Source organism: Syzygium oleosum, unplaced genomic scaffold (assembly GCF_021117445.2).
Source record: "Syzygium oleosum isolate NSW1041296 unplaced genomic scaffold, Sole_v2.1 Sole_v2.14, whole genome shotgun sequence".
Lineage (NCBI taxonomy): Eukaryota > Viridiplantae > Streptophyta > Magnoliopsida > Myrtales > Myrtaceae > Syzygium > Syzygium oleosum.
The window spans coordinates 5,170,749-5,186,221 of record NW_026607498.1 but is presented as its reverse complement, the minus strand read 5'-3'; the positions used below and the strand labels follow the sequence as shown (position 1 = coordinate 5,186,221).

The window sequence follows — 15,473 nt, the reverse complement described above, 5'->3', positions numbered from 1 at the left end:
ACCCACCAAAGCTACGTACTTGAACGGTCCTTATTTGATCCCAGGTTTAGAACTACTCAAATTCTCTAATCTCTTCGTCAATCCAGGCCGAGCCATGACAAAGCTGAGGCTGTTGGAATAGAATGCATATAGAAATTTTCAAAGTCCTTTCTCGTTCCAGGCCAAGCCATGACAAAGCTGGGTCTGTTGGAGGATGAAGTTAGAATAGATATTTCGATCATAGCTGTTAAATGAAGTTGATCGTCTATGCGTGTCGTGGGCTATTACCATTAATTATCAACCTTGATCTCAACATCTAATTTTCCTGGTACTTGCAACGTGGCCATGTAGGACAGAAGCACTCTGCACAAATTGGATGTTAGTACTAATTTCGGTTTCCTTTTTTTCTTTGTTTCAGATTTGTGTAGCCTTTAGGTGCAACGATGGCTAGTTTGCTTCTCATGACTGTTCTTATGCTCATGGCCTCGAGCGGAGCCCATTTGGTATTAGTCGGCACCACGGTGGTGGTAAGCCGGGACGGAGCAGGGAACTACACCACCATTGCTGAAGCGGTCCGGAATGCTCCCAACAATACCGATGGCACGAAGGGGTACTTCGTCATTCATGTGAGCGCCGGTATCTACAAGGAGTACATGACGATTCCTGAAAACAAAAAATATTTGATGATGACCGGAGACGGCATTAACCAGACGGTGATCACCGGAAATCGGAGCGTGGTCGATGGGTGGAATACAGCCACAAGTGCGACATTCGGTAAGACTTCCTCATCTTGATAAAGAGTTTTAGTACGAATTAATTAGTATATCCACTTAGCGGAGTACTATTCTATGTCAAATGTCGATTAAAAGTAGCACTTTATTGTCTAACTTATCTCACGAATTCATTGACCCTACCGCAGCTGTGATGGCACCGAATTTTGTGGCGGTGGGCATCACCTTCTGGAACACTGCGGGGCCACATAAGGGCCAGGCCGTAGCCGTCATTACTGCAGGTGACTTGTCCGTGTTCTACCGTTGCAGCTTCGAGGGCTACCAAGATACCCTATGGACGCAACATAACAAGCAATTCTATCGGGAGTGTGACGTCTACGGCACCATCGACTTTATCTTTGGAGACGCAACCGTTGTCTTCCAAAACTGCAACATCTACCCCCGCCTCCCAAGTATAGGCAACGGCAACATGATCACCGCTCAGGGGCGTGACCAGGAAGAATCGAAGACTGGCATGTCCTTTCAAAACTGCACCATCAGGGCGGCCGACGACCTAGCCTCAAGCAACAGATCTGTGGAGACATATTTGGGGAGGCCGTGGAGGCTATATTCAAGGGTAGTTTTTATGCAAAGTTTTATGGATGGCCTGATAAATCCTGCGGGGTGGCACATATGGGATGTTCAAGTGGACTTACTATACTACGCGGAGTATAACAACAGAGGGCCCGGATCGAACACTAAGGACCGAGTCAAGTGGCCCGGATACCGGTGCCAAGGAAGCGGTGAACTTCACCGTCTCAAACTTCTTGCAGGGGGACGTTTGGCTGCCTCAAACAGGTGTGCCTTACATCGGTGGATTGATATAGTTGAGAGCCACCATTAGATTCTTATAGAATAAACATGCTTTAGTGTGTTAAAATGCAAAACGGTGCATATGGTTTGGTTATTTTTCTATATAGTTGCTGCATCGACTGAGATGTAAAAGTAGGCATATATACGGATTGTGATCTGTGCAATATGTGTAAGGACCCGGGGTCTATACTGTGTAATATTGTCCGCTTTGGGTCCACGCGACCCTCACGGCTTTAAAATGCGTTACGAATAGAACCCAAGCCTTATAAACTAGCCCAGACTCCCCTAAGCGATGTGGGACAAGAGACATGCCCCACTTGCCATCCTAGAAGCATGCTAGGAGGCGCTCCGTCGGACCGGATCGTTACATTCTCCCCTCCTTCGAGCACAGCGTCCTCGCTAGAGGTGGCCACGGGCCGGTTTTGGCCCGGAACCGGCCCGGTCAAACCCGGGCCCGGCCCGTTGACCGGGCTCCGCGGTTGAATCGGAACCGGCCCGTGGCATACGGTCCGGTTCCGGTTCCGAAATTTGAACTGGCCGAACCGCCGGTTCCGGCCGGTCTCGCGAAAAAAAAAAAAAAAAGCTGCAGCTACATCACAAGAAGCGGGCCATGCCGCATATGCGGCAGCTCGCAGGAGAACAGGCCAACGGCCCAAAAAAAAAAAAAAATATTTATCCGCAAAGACCTTGGGCGCGCGGCCCGTGGGGCAACGGCTACGCCCCAACGGGCGTTTTTATAATAAAAAAAAACACATAACCGTTGCAAATTGCAACGGTTATGTTTTATTTTTTAATTCTAAATTTTCTTCTATTTTTTTCCTATAAATTCTCTCAAATTCTCACAATACACACACAATTCTCTCAAATTCTCTCCAATTCTCTTCTCTCAAGTCTCAAATTTTCTCAATACTCGAAATTCTCTCAAATTCTCTCGCAATTCTCTCAATTTTCTCAATCCACGCAATTCTTTCTTAATTCTCCCAATTAATCCGCTCAATTCTCTCAATCCATTCGAAAAATGGCAAGTGGAAGTCGAGTGCCAACCGGCAAAGGTAAGAATATCGCGACGGAATCCCATCATTCTTTTGATCCTCGTGAATATGCAGATTTTCAAGATGATGAAATCAACATTTTTCACGATGTGGAGCGCGTCCCGACGCAAAAAGTTTTCATCCTCCTGCTGAAATATCTACAACAAAGGAAGCGGAACGGGAATTTACATCCGACATTTGGAATCACTTCACGAAAATGGAAAGGTTTGATATCGGTCAAAAAAGGTATGATATAATTTGTAAATATTGTGGAAAAATATATAAATATACAATGGACAAGGATATGGAACATTTAAACGACATCTTATGAGCAAACATCCAACCGAAACGGAATCGATATCGGGCAACAACAAATATCCGGGTACGTCAATCCTAACACTTCCCCTTTATTTCGTTTTAATGAAAAACTTATAAGGAAGAATTAGGCAAATTTATTTCCGTTGAGCATTTAGCATTTAATTTTGGAGAAAGATTTGGTTTTAATGAATTTGTACAAAAAGCATGTGCTCCACAAGCAAAACGTGTTTCTAGAAATACAACTAAACGAGTAGTTAAAGATCTTTACAAAAATGGAAAAAATGATTTACAAAACTTTTTATGCAATTTAATGGATGCGTGCATATAGGTAGTGATATTTGGAGTGATCATTGGCAAAATCATTCTTACATGGGCATAACATGTCATTGGATAGATGACGAGTGGACTATTCAAAAAGAGTTATTGCATTTAGAGTTTTCGATGATCATCATACGGCAAATAATATTTATAGACTAATTAGGCAAGTTTTAGAAGAATATTATTTGCTTAACAAATTTTTTCAATTGGTTTTGGTAATGCCGCAGCAAATACCGCTTCAATTGCCGAGTTAGAAAATATTTGTAAACCCGCTTTTGGCGGAAAATTTTTTCACATTAGATGTGCTTGTCATGTTTTAAATTTATGTGTACAAGATGGTTTGAAAACTCTTGATATTTTCTTCAACCAATAAAACGGCGATTCAATTTTTATGGAAACATCCCAAAAAATGAAAGAATGGGGTAGATTTTGTAGAGATAATGGCAAAAAGCCAAAAAGATTTCCAAGAGATGTTCCAACTCGTTGGAATTCTACTTTCCACTTGCTTAGTGAATCTTTAGCATATAAAGATTTATTATATGCATTCATTTCTAATAATATACCTGAGATTAATTTATACCCACAAGAGTGGCATATTTGCCAAAATTTTTAGATCTTTTAAAGGTTTTTAATGATGCAACTTATACTTTGTCTGGTGTTTATTATCCTACTACACATTTAGTTTTAGTAGAGTGTACTAATATTGTCGGAACTTTTCATGAATATGAAAATGATGTTGAATTACAACATACTATAGTTGCAATGAAAATGAAATGACTTCATTATTATAGTGAAATTCCCATGATTTATTTAGTTGCTTATGTTTTTTATCCGCGTTGCAAATTGGATGGCTTAAATGATTTTTTGCGTGCGTATTATCAATGTTTACATTATGATGTGACAAATGTTACAACCATAGTACGTGAGGTTAAAAACGTAGTAATAGAATTATATAATGAATTTTATACTAAATATAATTTAGGTGATATTAGATCTTCTCAATCTACGGAGATACAAAATGACAGTACATGTAAAATTAGTAGAGGGTACCAACTTTTATTACATAGACAAACAAAAACAAAAGGGAGTAATAGGAAATATTTCTGAATTAGAGAGTTATCTAACCATTTTATTTGAGTTCTCAAGCCGAAGGTGGTACAGATTTTTATTTTGGATTGGTGGAAGAGGCACGCAAGCCAATATCCAATCCTTTCTCTTATTGCAAAACAAATTTTTTCAACCCCTTGTTCCACGTTGCGGTCGAACAAGCATTCAAGGTGCGGAGGTAATATTTTGAACGAACATCGTTCAAGATTATATCCAGAATCGGTGGAGATGCAAGCTTGTGTTGCTGATTGGACGAAGGCTCAATACCGGCAACAAGAGATAGATCGGAATAATGAATCCGAATTCTTTAACGACGGAGATACTACATGCCTACCACTATCGGTACTCGGAACGGGTAGTGACGATTGAGGGTAAAAGAACTATTGGAGTTGGCAAATATTTCGGGAACTCTTGTTTCTCATACCGGGTACGCCCACGTGAGCTTAGGAAATCGAAATATAATCCGACGATATGTGACCTGGTCCCCTGCGCACGGAATGCTTAGGTTTTGGGATAATTTTAGGGTATATATATTGTACTCCTTTTTTTTTAAGATCGTTGTAACGAATTGTAATGTGCTTAATGATAATTTATTAAGTTGAAGCCCTCTCTTTCTCTCTTGTCTTTTTGTCCCCAAATTTGAGTACAATTTACATTTTAATCACAATTTATATTGAATAATGTTCTATCACAAGAATAGTATTTTTTTTATTTTCATTTCTGTTTTTCTTCTTTTTCTTTTCCTTTTCCTTTTTTGTTTTTCCTTTTTCTCTTTTGTCTTTTTCCTTGTTTCTGTTTTTAAAATTATAATTTATATTTTAATTTTTTTTTCTTCCTCCGCATGCCGCCGGCCGGCCATGGCCGGGCCGCGCGGAGGTCGCCGGCGTCGGGCGAGGGCCTCGCCGCGTCGGCGGCGGGCCCTCGCGGCCGGGCGAGGCCGGCCTCGCCCGACGCCGGCGAGGGAGCTCGGCCTCGCAATCGCGAGCTCGACCTCGCGGCGTCGCGGGCGAGGCCCTCGCTGGGCCGGGCGAGTCGGCCTCGCCCGACGCCGCAAAGGCTCGGCCTCGCAACCGGCGAGGCTCGACTCGCCGGCGTCGGGCGAGGCCGGCCTCCGGCGAGGCTCGACTTGCCGGCGTTGGCGAGGCCGGCCTCGCCCGGCCAGCGAGCCGGCCTCGCCCGACGCCGGCGACCTCCGCGCCCGGCCCGTATGGCCGGCCACGGAGGAAGAAAAAAAAAAGAAAAGGAAAAGGAAAAGAAAAAAACAGAAAAAAATAGGAACCGGCCCGGAACCGGAACCGCCGGTTCCGAACCGTGGCCACCTCTAGTCCTCGCGTGGCCCCACACGCGGTCGGGAGTCGGCTCGATACCATTTGTAAGGACCCGGGTCTACACTGTAATATTGTCCGCTTTGGGCCCATTGACCCTCACGGCTTTAAAAGCGTACCAATAGAGAACCCGAGCCTTATAAACTAGCCTAGGACTCCCCCCTAAGCGATGTGGGACAAGAGACATGCCCCCCTTGCCATCCTAGAAGCCTGCCAGGAGCCGCTCCTTGTCCAGGCCCTCTGGCCCCGGCGACTACTCCCCGCCCTCGTTGGACCGGGTCGTTACAATATGTATGCACACGATATATTTCTGGTGGATTACTTTTGAGCTATCATTAGCTAAACCTTTCATTTTCTCTGCTGTGTAAGCTCGATCACATTTTAAAGATAGCTTGTTTTCTGGTCATTTGAGGAGCTTTTTCTTTTTCCCATCGTATGGGCTGCTTTCAACCGGAACCAAGAAACACATGAAACGGTTAATAACAGAGAGGAGAAGGTAACAATCAAGGAGCATTACAATTTGTAGCTTAGAAGAGAGTCTCAAGCTCCCAATGTAAAATGTGCCTTCCATGATGGAATCGGACAAGCTGAGATTCGGTTCCCTGGGAGGAATGGCGCGAAGAGAAAGTCACTAATTTGCCATTTTGTTGTATAACAAGGGAGTTCCAATTGTTACGAGCGAGAGATTTTGGCGTTGCAATGATATACGACGAGTCGAAGTCGCTTTGGATCAAATTGGTCGACCATGTCTCTCTGTCAACGCAATAACACAAGTTTCATGTTTAACGAAGCTATATTTGTTACCGGTTCCAAGCAAAAGGGTTACTCTTGACTCTTGAGTACTTCAGTTTATGGATCACATGGCTTCGATTTTGAGCACCAGCCAACATTAGCCTTCCGTTTTCGCGCGAAGCTTATCTGAAGCGAACTGTTCAGTCATTAAAGCTTTTGACCAAGAAGAAGGGTGGCTGTTTCGTTTGCGGCAAAGTAGGGCATTTTGCAAGGGATTGTAGGCACCGCAAGAACAATACTTCCAAAGAGAAGAATGCACCAACACAAAATGTGAAGGCAGATACAAATGTGGTTGAAGAACATTTCGTTGCCATGGTTACAAACATGTTTTCAAACATGGATATTTCTGAGAAATTTGATGGTACCATGGCCACAATTACCGAAATCAACAATGTTTTTGTCCAAACGGGTTGGTGGCTAGATTCTGGAGCAACGGTCTATGTGTGCAATGATAAGTCCATGTTCAAGCAATGGGATGAGGTTGTGGATGCTAATTTTCAAGAGGTCCTAATGGCAAACGACAGTCTTGCAAAGGCCAATGGCAAAGGCTCCATGGAGTTACACTTTACTTCTGGAAAGAAGATTACTCTTCTCAATGTATTATATGTGCCTGAAATTAGAAAGAATTTAATTTATGTCGATTTGCTATGTAAGAGGGGATTTCGGGTAATGGTTGAGTCCGACAAGGTTATCCTATCGAAGAATGGGCATTTTGTGGGGAAGGGTTATGCCACTGAGGGCATGTATCAATTAAGTATCAATAATAAGATCGAATCTTCTGTTTATAGTGTTGACTCTTCTAGTTTATGGCATAGTAGATTAGCGCATTTAAATTTTCGCTATTTAAAGAATATGAAAAAATTAGACTGAATCAATTTTAATGGCAAATTAGATAAATGTGAAATTTGTGCTAAGTCTAAATTAATGAAGAGGCCATTTCCGAGTACAAACAGAAATTCTAATTTATTGGACTTGGTCCATAGCGATTTATGCAAATTCAATAAAATGTTAACTCGTGGTAGTAAAAGATATTTTATTACCTTTGTAGATGATTGCAGTAGGTATATGTACGTTTATCTCCTAAGATCGAAAGATGAAGTGTTTACCGTGTTCAAGAACTACAAAGCCAAAGTAGAAAACCGATTGGAAAGGAAAATTAAAATTTTATGTTCGGATAGAGGTGGTGAATATTTCTTAATTGAATTTTCATTATTTTGTGAAGAACATGGTATTATTCATTAAATTTCAGCACCATACACTCCACAACAGAATGGTTTGGCTGAAACAAAAAATAGATCTCTTGGAGAAATGGTTAATTGTATACTTTCTAACTCAAAGCTACCAATTAATATATGAGGTGAAGCATTACTTACTGCATGTCATATTCATAATAGGATACCATCAAAGAAGAATAACATAAGTCCATATGAATTGTGGAAGGATAGAAAGCCAAACTTGTCATATTTTAAGGTATGAGGGTGTTTGGCTTATTACCGAGTACCGGACCTTAAAAGAACAAAACTTAGTCCTAGAGCTATTAAAAGTGTTTTCCTTAGATATGCTGAAAATAGTAAAGCTTATAGACTTCTTGATTTAGAGTTAAATGTCATAATAGAATCAAGAGATGTTGAATTCTTTGATAATAAGTGTTCTAAGTACTTTGAAATTATTGAAGATAATAATTCAAGACCTATAGAAATACAAGTAAATTCTCATGAGAAGGAAACAAAGGATTCGAAAGACATAACTGAACCAAGGAGAAGCACTAGAGCGAGAAAATTGAAAGATTTAGGTCCTGACTTTATTACTCGTGTTTTCCTTGTTGAAGGAGACAGAAATAATAACGTGGTAAATAAATACCCCTTATTATACCAATTAATTTATGGGGTGAAGCATTACTTACTACATCTCATATTCATAATAGGATACCATCAAAGAAGAATAACATAATTCCACATGAATTGTGGAAGGATAAAAAGCCAAACTTGTCATATTTTAAAGTATGGGGGTGTTTGGCTTATTATCGAGTAACGAATCTTAAAAGAACAAAACTTAGTCCTAGAGCTATTAAAAGTGTTTTCCTTGGATATGCTGAAAATAGTAAAGCTTATAGACCTCTTGATTTAGAGTCAAATGTCATAGTAGAATTAAGAGATGTTGAATTCTTTGAGAATAAGTGTTCTAAGTACTTTGAAATTATTGAAGATAATAATTCAAGACGTATAGAAATACAAGTAGATTCTCGTGAGAAGGAAACAAAGGATTCAAAAGACATAACTGAACCAAGGAGAAGCACTAGAGCGAGAAAATTGAAAGATTTAGGTCCTGACTTTATTACTCATGTTTTCCTTGTTGAAGGAGACAGAAATAATAACGTGGTAAATAAATACCCCCTATTATTAAACTTAGAAGACGATCCTAAAAGCTTCGGTGAAGCAACGTCTTCTAGAGATGCTTCTTTTTCGAAAGAAGCTATAAATGATGAAATGGACTCAATTATGTCCAATAATACTTGGGTATTGGCAGATTTACCAAAAGGATCTAAACCTATTGGAAGCAAATGGGTTTTCAAAAGAAAATATAATTCTGATGGTACTATCCAAACTTTTAAGGCTAGGTTAGTAGCCAAAGGGTTTAGGCAAAAGGAAGGAATAGATTATTTTGACACATATGCTCATGTGGCACGTATAACATCTATTTGAATACTATTTGCCTTAGCATCCATTTATAATCTTATAATCTTTACGTTCATCAAATGGATGTGAAAAACTGCTTTCTTAAATGGAGATTTAAATGAGAAAATTTACATGGAACAACTAGAGGGCTTTGTATTTCCTGGGAATGAAAAGAAAGTGTGTAAATTGATTAAATCTATCTATGGGCTTAAGCAAGCTCCAAAGCAGTGGCGCAAGAAATTTGATTCGGTTATATTGTCCAACGGTTTCAAACATAATAGTGTTAATAAGTATATTTACTCTAAGTTCACTGAAGACTATGGGGTCTTGGTTTGCTTATACATTGATGATATGCTTATTTTTGGAACCAATATGACTTGAGTCAATGAGACTAAGAAGTATCTAGCTTCGAATTTTAAAATGAAAGACTTGGGTGAAGTTGATACTCTATTGGGCATTGAAGTTAAAAAGCATGGTGGGGTTATTCTTTGAGCCAAGAAGATTACATTGAAAAAATGTTAAATAAATTTCAGTATCTTGGTTTCAAATGAATGAGTACTCCACTTGATCCCAATGTGAAATTAAATTATGATTCTGGTAGGACAGTAGCACTACTTGAATATGCTAATGCTATAGGGTCTTTAATATATGCAATGAATTGTACTAGACCCGATATTGCCTTTTTCGTGTGTAAGTTGAGTAGATACACTAGTAATACAAGTACAGAACATTGGAATGCCGTTATCAGAATTTTTAGCTATCTTAAGGCAACCAAAATTTTGGGATTGTTCTATATTAATCATCCGGCTGTACTAGAAGGATACACCGATGCTAGTTGAATTACAAGCATAGGAGATAAATATTCCACTTCTGGATGGATTTTCACATTAGGAGTATGTGTTGTTTCTTGGGTGAGCAAGAAACAAATTTGTATATCTAACTCAATCATGGAATCCAAATTTATTGCTTTAGCAGTAGTTCGGAAAGAGGCCGAGTGGATTAGGAATTTGCTGTTGGACATCAAATTATGGCATAGTCCTATGCCTTCTATTTCTATCCATTGTGATAGTTAAGCTACTTTGGTAAGAGCTTATAGTAGCACTTATAATGGTAAGTCTAGGTATATTAGCCTAAGGCATGAGTATGTGAGACAATTGATTCAGAATGGTACCATAACAATTGTCTATGTGAGGTCAAGCAAGAATCTGGCTGACCCTTTTATAAAGACACTACCAAGAGAGGTAGTAAAAATGAGCTCAAAAGCAATGGGGCTAAAACCCTTTAATTAAAATCACCAGTAATGATAACTCGACCAAATACTAAAACATCACTAGTTATATGGTTTAATGGATAAGAACAAGTTACTGAAAGTGATTGTATGATACTGATATAGCCCCGATATGAGAAATCAGTATCGTCTGTTACGTTTTAGAAGTTGAATTATATTCTTAATGAAGTATAATACATTAATGTATCATGTTCATTAGTAACAGAAACACGTGATAGATACTTCACCTATATGAGCTTAGAAGTGGTGCCGCTTCTTACCGAAAGTTAGGGTTGCTTTCTAGAGAGTTCATGAAAAGGTACAAGCACAAGGCCATAATAGTACTAAGTAAATTATAAACTTCTCATTGAAACAAGAGATTAGTATATATGCAGTATGTCCAGTTCTATTACTAAAAGTACCAAGTTTAAAGCCAGTAGCTACTTGTGACTTTGATAGGGCTTTGAGATACTTGCATTAAATGAAGGTTTAACTTGAAAGAGACCTTCATGTATGTATATTGATCTCATGAAAATTTGGCTGTATCTTATTTTAAATATTTTAAATTATTTATTTTACAAACAAAGTAGGAGATTGTTGGTGTTTATATGTAAAACAAACAAAAAACGCTATTTCCTTATCCCACATAGGAAAGAAAGGAAATTTTTGGTCTATTTATAAGTAAAGGTATTATTCTTTATTGTAAATGGAGAAAAATTGGTGAATATGCTAGACCCCAGAATATTCGCGTGCGGATGCGCGATTTTAACGTGCATACTACGTGAATTTATTATTATAAAATAATTATTTTGTCCTATTGAAGTAGTGTGACTTGTTCACAAAATAGTGGCGGTTATTTTTTAATAATTTAATTTCGAATTTTATTTTCTGCCTACCGGTGATTAGGCTCTCTTATAACCTTTGGAAGGTTGTGTCTGTTCGGACAAAACTATCCATTTTAGGACACGAAAATGTATGTCCAAAATTGACAGTTTTCATGCTCGAAGAGTTGTGTCTGAATTGCAACCTTTCGGATATGAACGGTTATGTCCGAATGGCGATTTTCAGACACAAAGGGTTATGTTTGAATTGCAATTTTTCGGATATGAATGGGTGTGTCCATATTGGTAGTTAGCTACCAAGAGTTGTGTTCTAATTACTTATATATATTGGACAATTCTGTTCAATTCGTAGATGAACAGAATTCCCTTCATTTTCATCTTCCTTAAGAGAAATGAGACAACTAGTTTCTCAATTATTTTGTAGAGAGTTTTAGGAGAAATACTGGAATTGCTATCCAATAATCTCACCGTAAATTTGTTGTATCTTAAAGGGAATTTACCAGTAATCTATAGCAACTTCGTGGGACAAATTGATCCTAAAAGAGAATGATTACACGCTTCAAAGTCCGACTACATTCCGATTTCCTCCAAACACATTTTTCCAACAATTACCCGACAAACACCGGAGGGATTGGATATAATCAGATTTAGAACCCAACTAGAGATGAATATCAAGTCACCATTTTTCCTGTTCTAAAACTAGAGCACTCGTTACTGAGCATTTATCACCACGTGACTGTACAAGCAATACAAAGAATGGCATGTCCAGAAACTTTTATCCGACTATTTGTCTAAGCAAACAGGGCTTAACGGTTCATGAAGGTAGCACAGAAAAGAAGAACTTGACCACGATGTTAACTTGAATTCATGACTATCGATAGGCAGAAACTGTTGCTGTTTAACAGTTTTTACCCAGTCAACTCTAAACTTAATTTGGCATACTCAATAAATTAACTTAGAATCAGTACACAACAAAGAGACCACATGTTCACTAAAATTTGCTCAATTTTTTTTTTGTATATAATCTTCCGGAACAACACTTTACTCGATTGGGCTGAGGACAATCAACCAAGAAACCAAGCAGGCACTGAATGACAAATGTCATCTTCAGCTATCAATGTAGGTACTGAACCAATTAATAGCTCAATGATCACCAAGAGTTCATCTACTAAAGCATTGACTTCACCTACTGGCCGGGTTGTATCGTTTAAAGAGAAGTTATCGGCATGAGTCCTTTTTGCGGATTGTCCAATAGCATTTTCGACAGCCATAAAAAAGCACTCGAATGGCGTCCGCATCTCGCATCACAGATGACTCTGTAAAAACCGTGTCTGCTGGTGAAGACAGAAGCTTCTTCTTCAAACCGTAGTTGCACAAAAGCTCCAAACTTTTAGATCCAACAGCAGCCTACTAAAAAGCTGCACTTTGAGAGCATGGTTAATCTTCTGAGACTGACATAAAGAGACAATCGCTGCAACGAGTCCCTCGTCTGCTACATCATCACTCCGGAGTCCGGCCAACGTTGACTACTGAAAAGGATTTCAAAAGGCGGTCTAGAAGTCTCGAGAGAACTTCATGTCCCCTGACACGACGCAACTCTTCATTGTTACCGGGCTATTGGATACCTCTGGATATTGTACAGAACATTGGAGCGGCATGATTAGTTGTGGCCAAAGAAAGTGGAAGACCCCCTAGGTGCGGTTCAAGGCTATCTTTTTTCAACATTGGCAACCACAAGAGGAAGTAAAGACATGGGACCACCATAAGCCAAGGCCCACAATGCCTCCACTGGCCGAATTCTAGTCGCAACATGACCTTGCCCAAGAAACTCCGCGGGTCGTCTGAGTGTACCTGAACCACAAAAGAGGAACTTCATGAATCACGCTCCATCAAGATGCATGACAATATGCAAGGCAAAGCTTTAGATAAACGATGAAATGTTGCGACAAACTAAGCCAAGCTTAAGAATTTATTATTCACGAGTTTTGATAGATCCCAAGAGGTACCCTATACATTAAACACAACCTAGTGATAATCATGAGATCTAGACAAACATGCCTTGGCAGACTTTGATATTCAAAATTGAATATGCTACCAATTCTCTCTCCTCCTACCTTTTCCATGACCCTTGCCTCTTAAGAATCGCGCCTAAAATTTTCTCCATCCACTCCTAAATACCATCACTCTTCACTCAACTTTCAAACTGACAAGATTTGGCTAATTCATCTGCTTCCTAAGAGGCATAGCCTGTATAGCTGATATCTCCATAAGAAATAATTCGTGAATTTGTAGCTGTGCTCATCACATGGATACCAGCTTGCATGGGCATAATCATGAAGAAAAACCAAAGAGACAAGCCTTGCTTGTCTAGTGGTAACGCTAAGACCAAACACAATACAGAGAGGTAACGGCGAGAGGCCGTATTTTCTTACGCAAGCGATTCTTCCATTTGTATTAAAGTATAGCGACAGGTGACTCCAACAAGCATAAGGAAACCATCAGATTATTATACTAGCACAGGGACAGGGACAACAACCTACGCCTCAGTCGTCAGCATTTCACAAATTCACATAGGCACGAACACTCTATAAAGGTATAACGGAGGGGAGGAGGAGGGGTGGTGGTCGCCGGTGGTGGTGGGAGGCGGCGGTGGCGGCGGAGGAGGAGGAGGAGGAAGGCGGGAAGGCATGGTATTGGTGAGTGCGAACGTCAGGTTTGAGAGAGAAGAAAGGAATTTAATTCTGAACAGGAAAATGAGTTCTCACTGTCCTCTCAAAAATCGGAAAATATATTTTTTTGTGACGAATATTATTAAAAAGAATTATTTTTTGAAGAACTAAGCAAATCTAAATATGAAATCCTCTAAAATTATACATGAATATTAATTGCGAATATAGACGATTATTCGGCATAGAGCACGTGGGCGACTATTTCTCATTTCTTTTGCGATGATGTAATCATGCGATTAATATTTCCAGTTGAATGAAAAATAAGAATATTTTCATGTTATTTTCAAATTTTACCACCATAAAAAAATATAAAAATAAGAATATTTTAGTGGATTTTTCTTTGGAAAGGAACCATGATTTGTCATCCTCTAAACCTCTTAAACATATTCTTTTTCGGATGAATACCAACAAAAATCTGAAATTGACACATCGTGGTATATTTACCTCAAACTAATTTCGGTATCATAAAAGTTCTCGACACACCCCCGACAAATTAGATGATCGATAAATGATGTGAATTCAACATAAATTGATCTCTTAAGCGAATCGCTTTGAGAAAGTTGGATCTCGACATTTGGAAATTTTCCAAATTATGCCATCTTTGCCCTTAAAGCTTCCTCGCATTTAATCCACTAAAATCCATAATTTTGCCCTATGATTTTACTGGTTTTGTCATAAATTTACTAGCTTGAGATTTTCTTGCGGCACAAAAATTAATTAGGGGTAATTGTGCATCGGTGCAGCAGTGTGAGATTTTTGGTATTATTAACCCCATTTTTTCAAAATTTAGAAAAGGAAAATAAGAGAAGAATGAAATTAGTCGGTGCACTACATGTAGCTTTTAGTGGAAAGCGGATAGGTAATTTTTCTTTTACCTATTTTTTTTTCTTTGTTACTTTTTTCTCTCTAAAGTTAAATTGCAATGCAATTTCACAATAATATTTACATGAGATAAAATTCTTTCGTTTTTATGATTTTTTGCTTTTGAGTTTATCCTTTTCAATACTTTTTTTCGGCCATATTTCTTTTCGAATATTTAGATTGTGATTATCAAAAGTTTCTTTACATTTATGTATATAATAAGTATAAACATTCTCGATTAGGTTACATCTCACCTTACCAAAAAAAAAAAACATTCTCGATTAGGCAATCTTATCGAAGGATCCAGATTTTCTTTTGTATAAAAAAGGGCCAAAATCGAATACAAAAATTTAACCTCGTAAATCTGTCATCCCTATTTTATGATCTAATAAAACATAAAATAACTCTCCAGGAGGCAATGAAAAGAATCAGTATCAAACGGCTCATCGCTTCAAGATTAGCAGCCAATTAGCAAGACAATTTCCTTCTATGTTGCACTTTGAATTTTAAGTGAGAGTTCAACGAATAATCTAGCAGAATATGTACCTATATATATTTTAATTTTAGATAGTGTATAAGGATAAATATTCTCGAAGAGCAGGTTGGTTTGGCAATCTTATTGGGGAATCCGATTTTAATTAGGACA

General features: G+C 38.8%; 1 pseudogene; it reads left to right on the top strand.

Moving 5' to 3' along the window:
- Nucleotides 1–402: 402 nt before the first annotated feature.
- On the top strand, nt 403–1,576 carry LOC115691828 (probable pectinesterase/pectinesterase inhibitor 20; annotated as a pseudogene).
- The last annotated feature ends 13,897 nt before the right edge of the window (nt 1,577–15,473 follow it).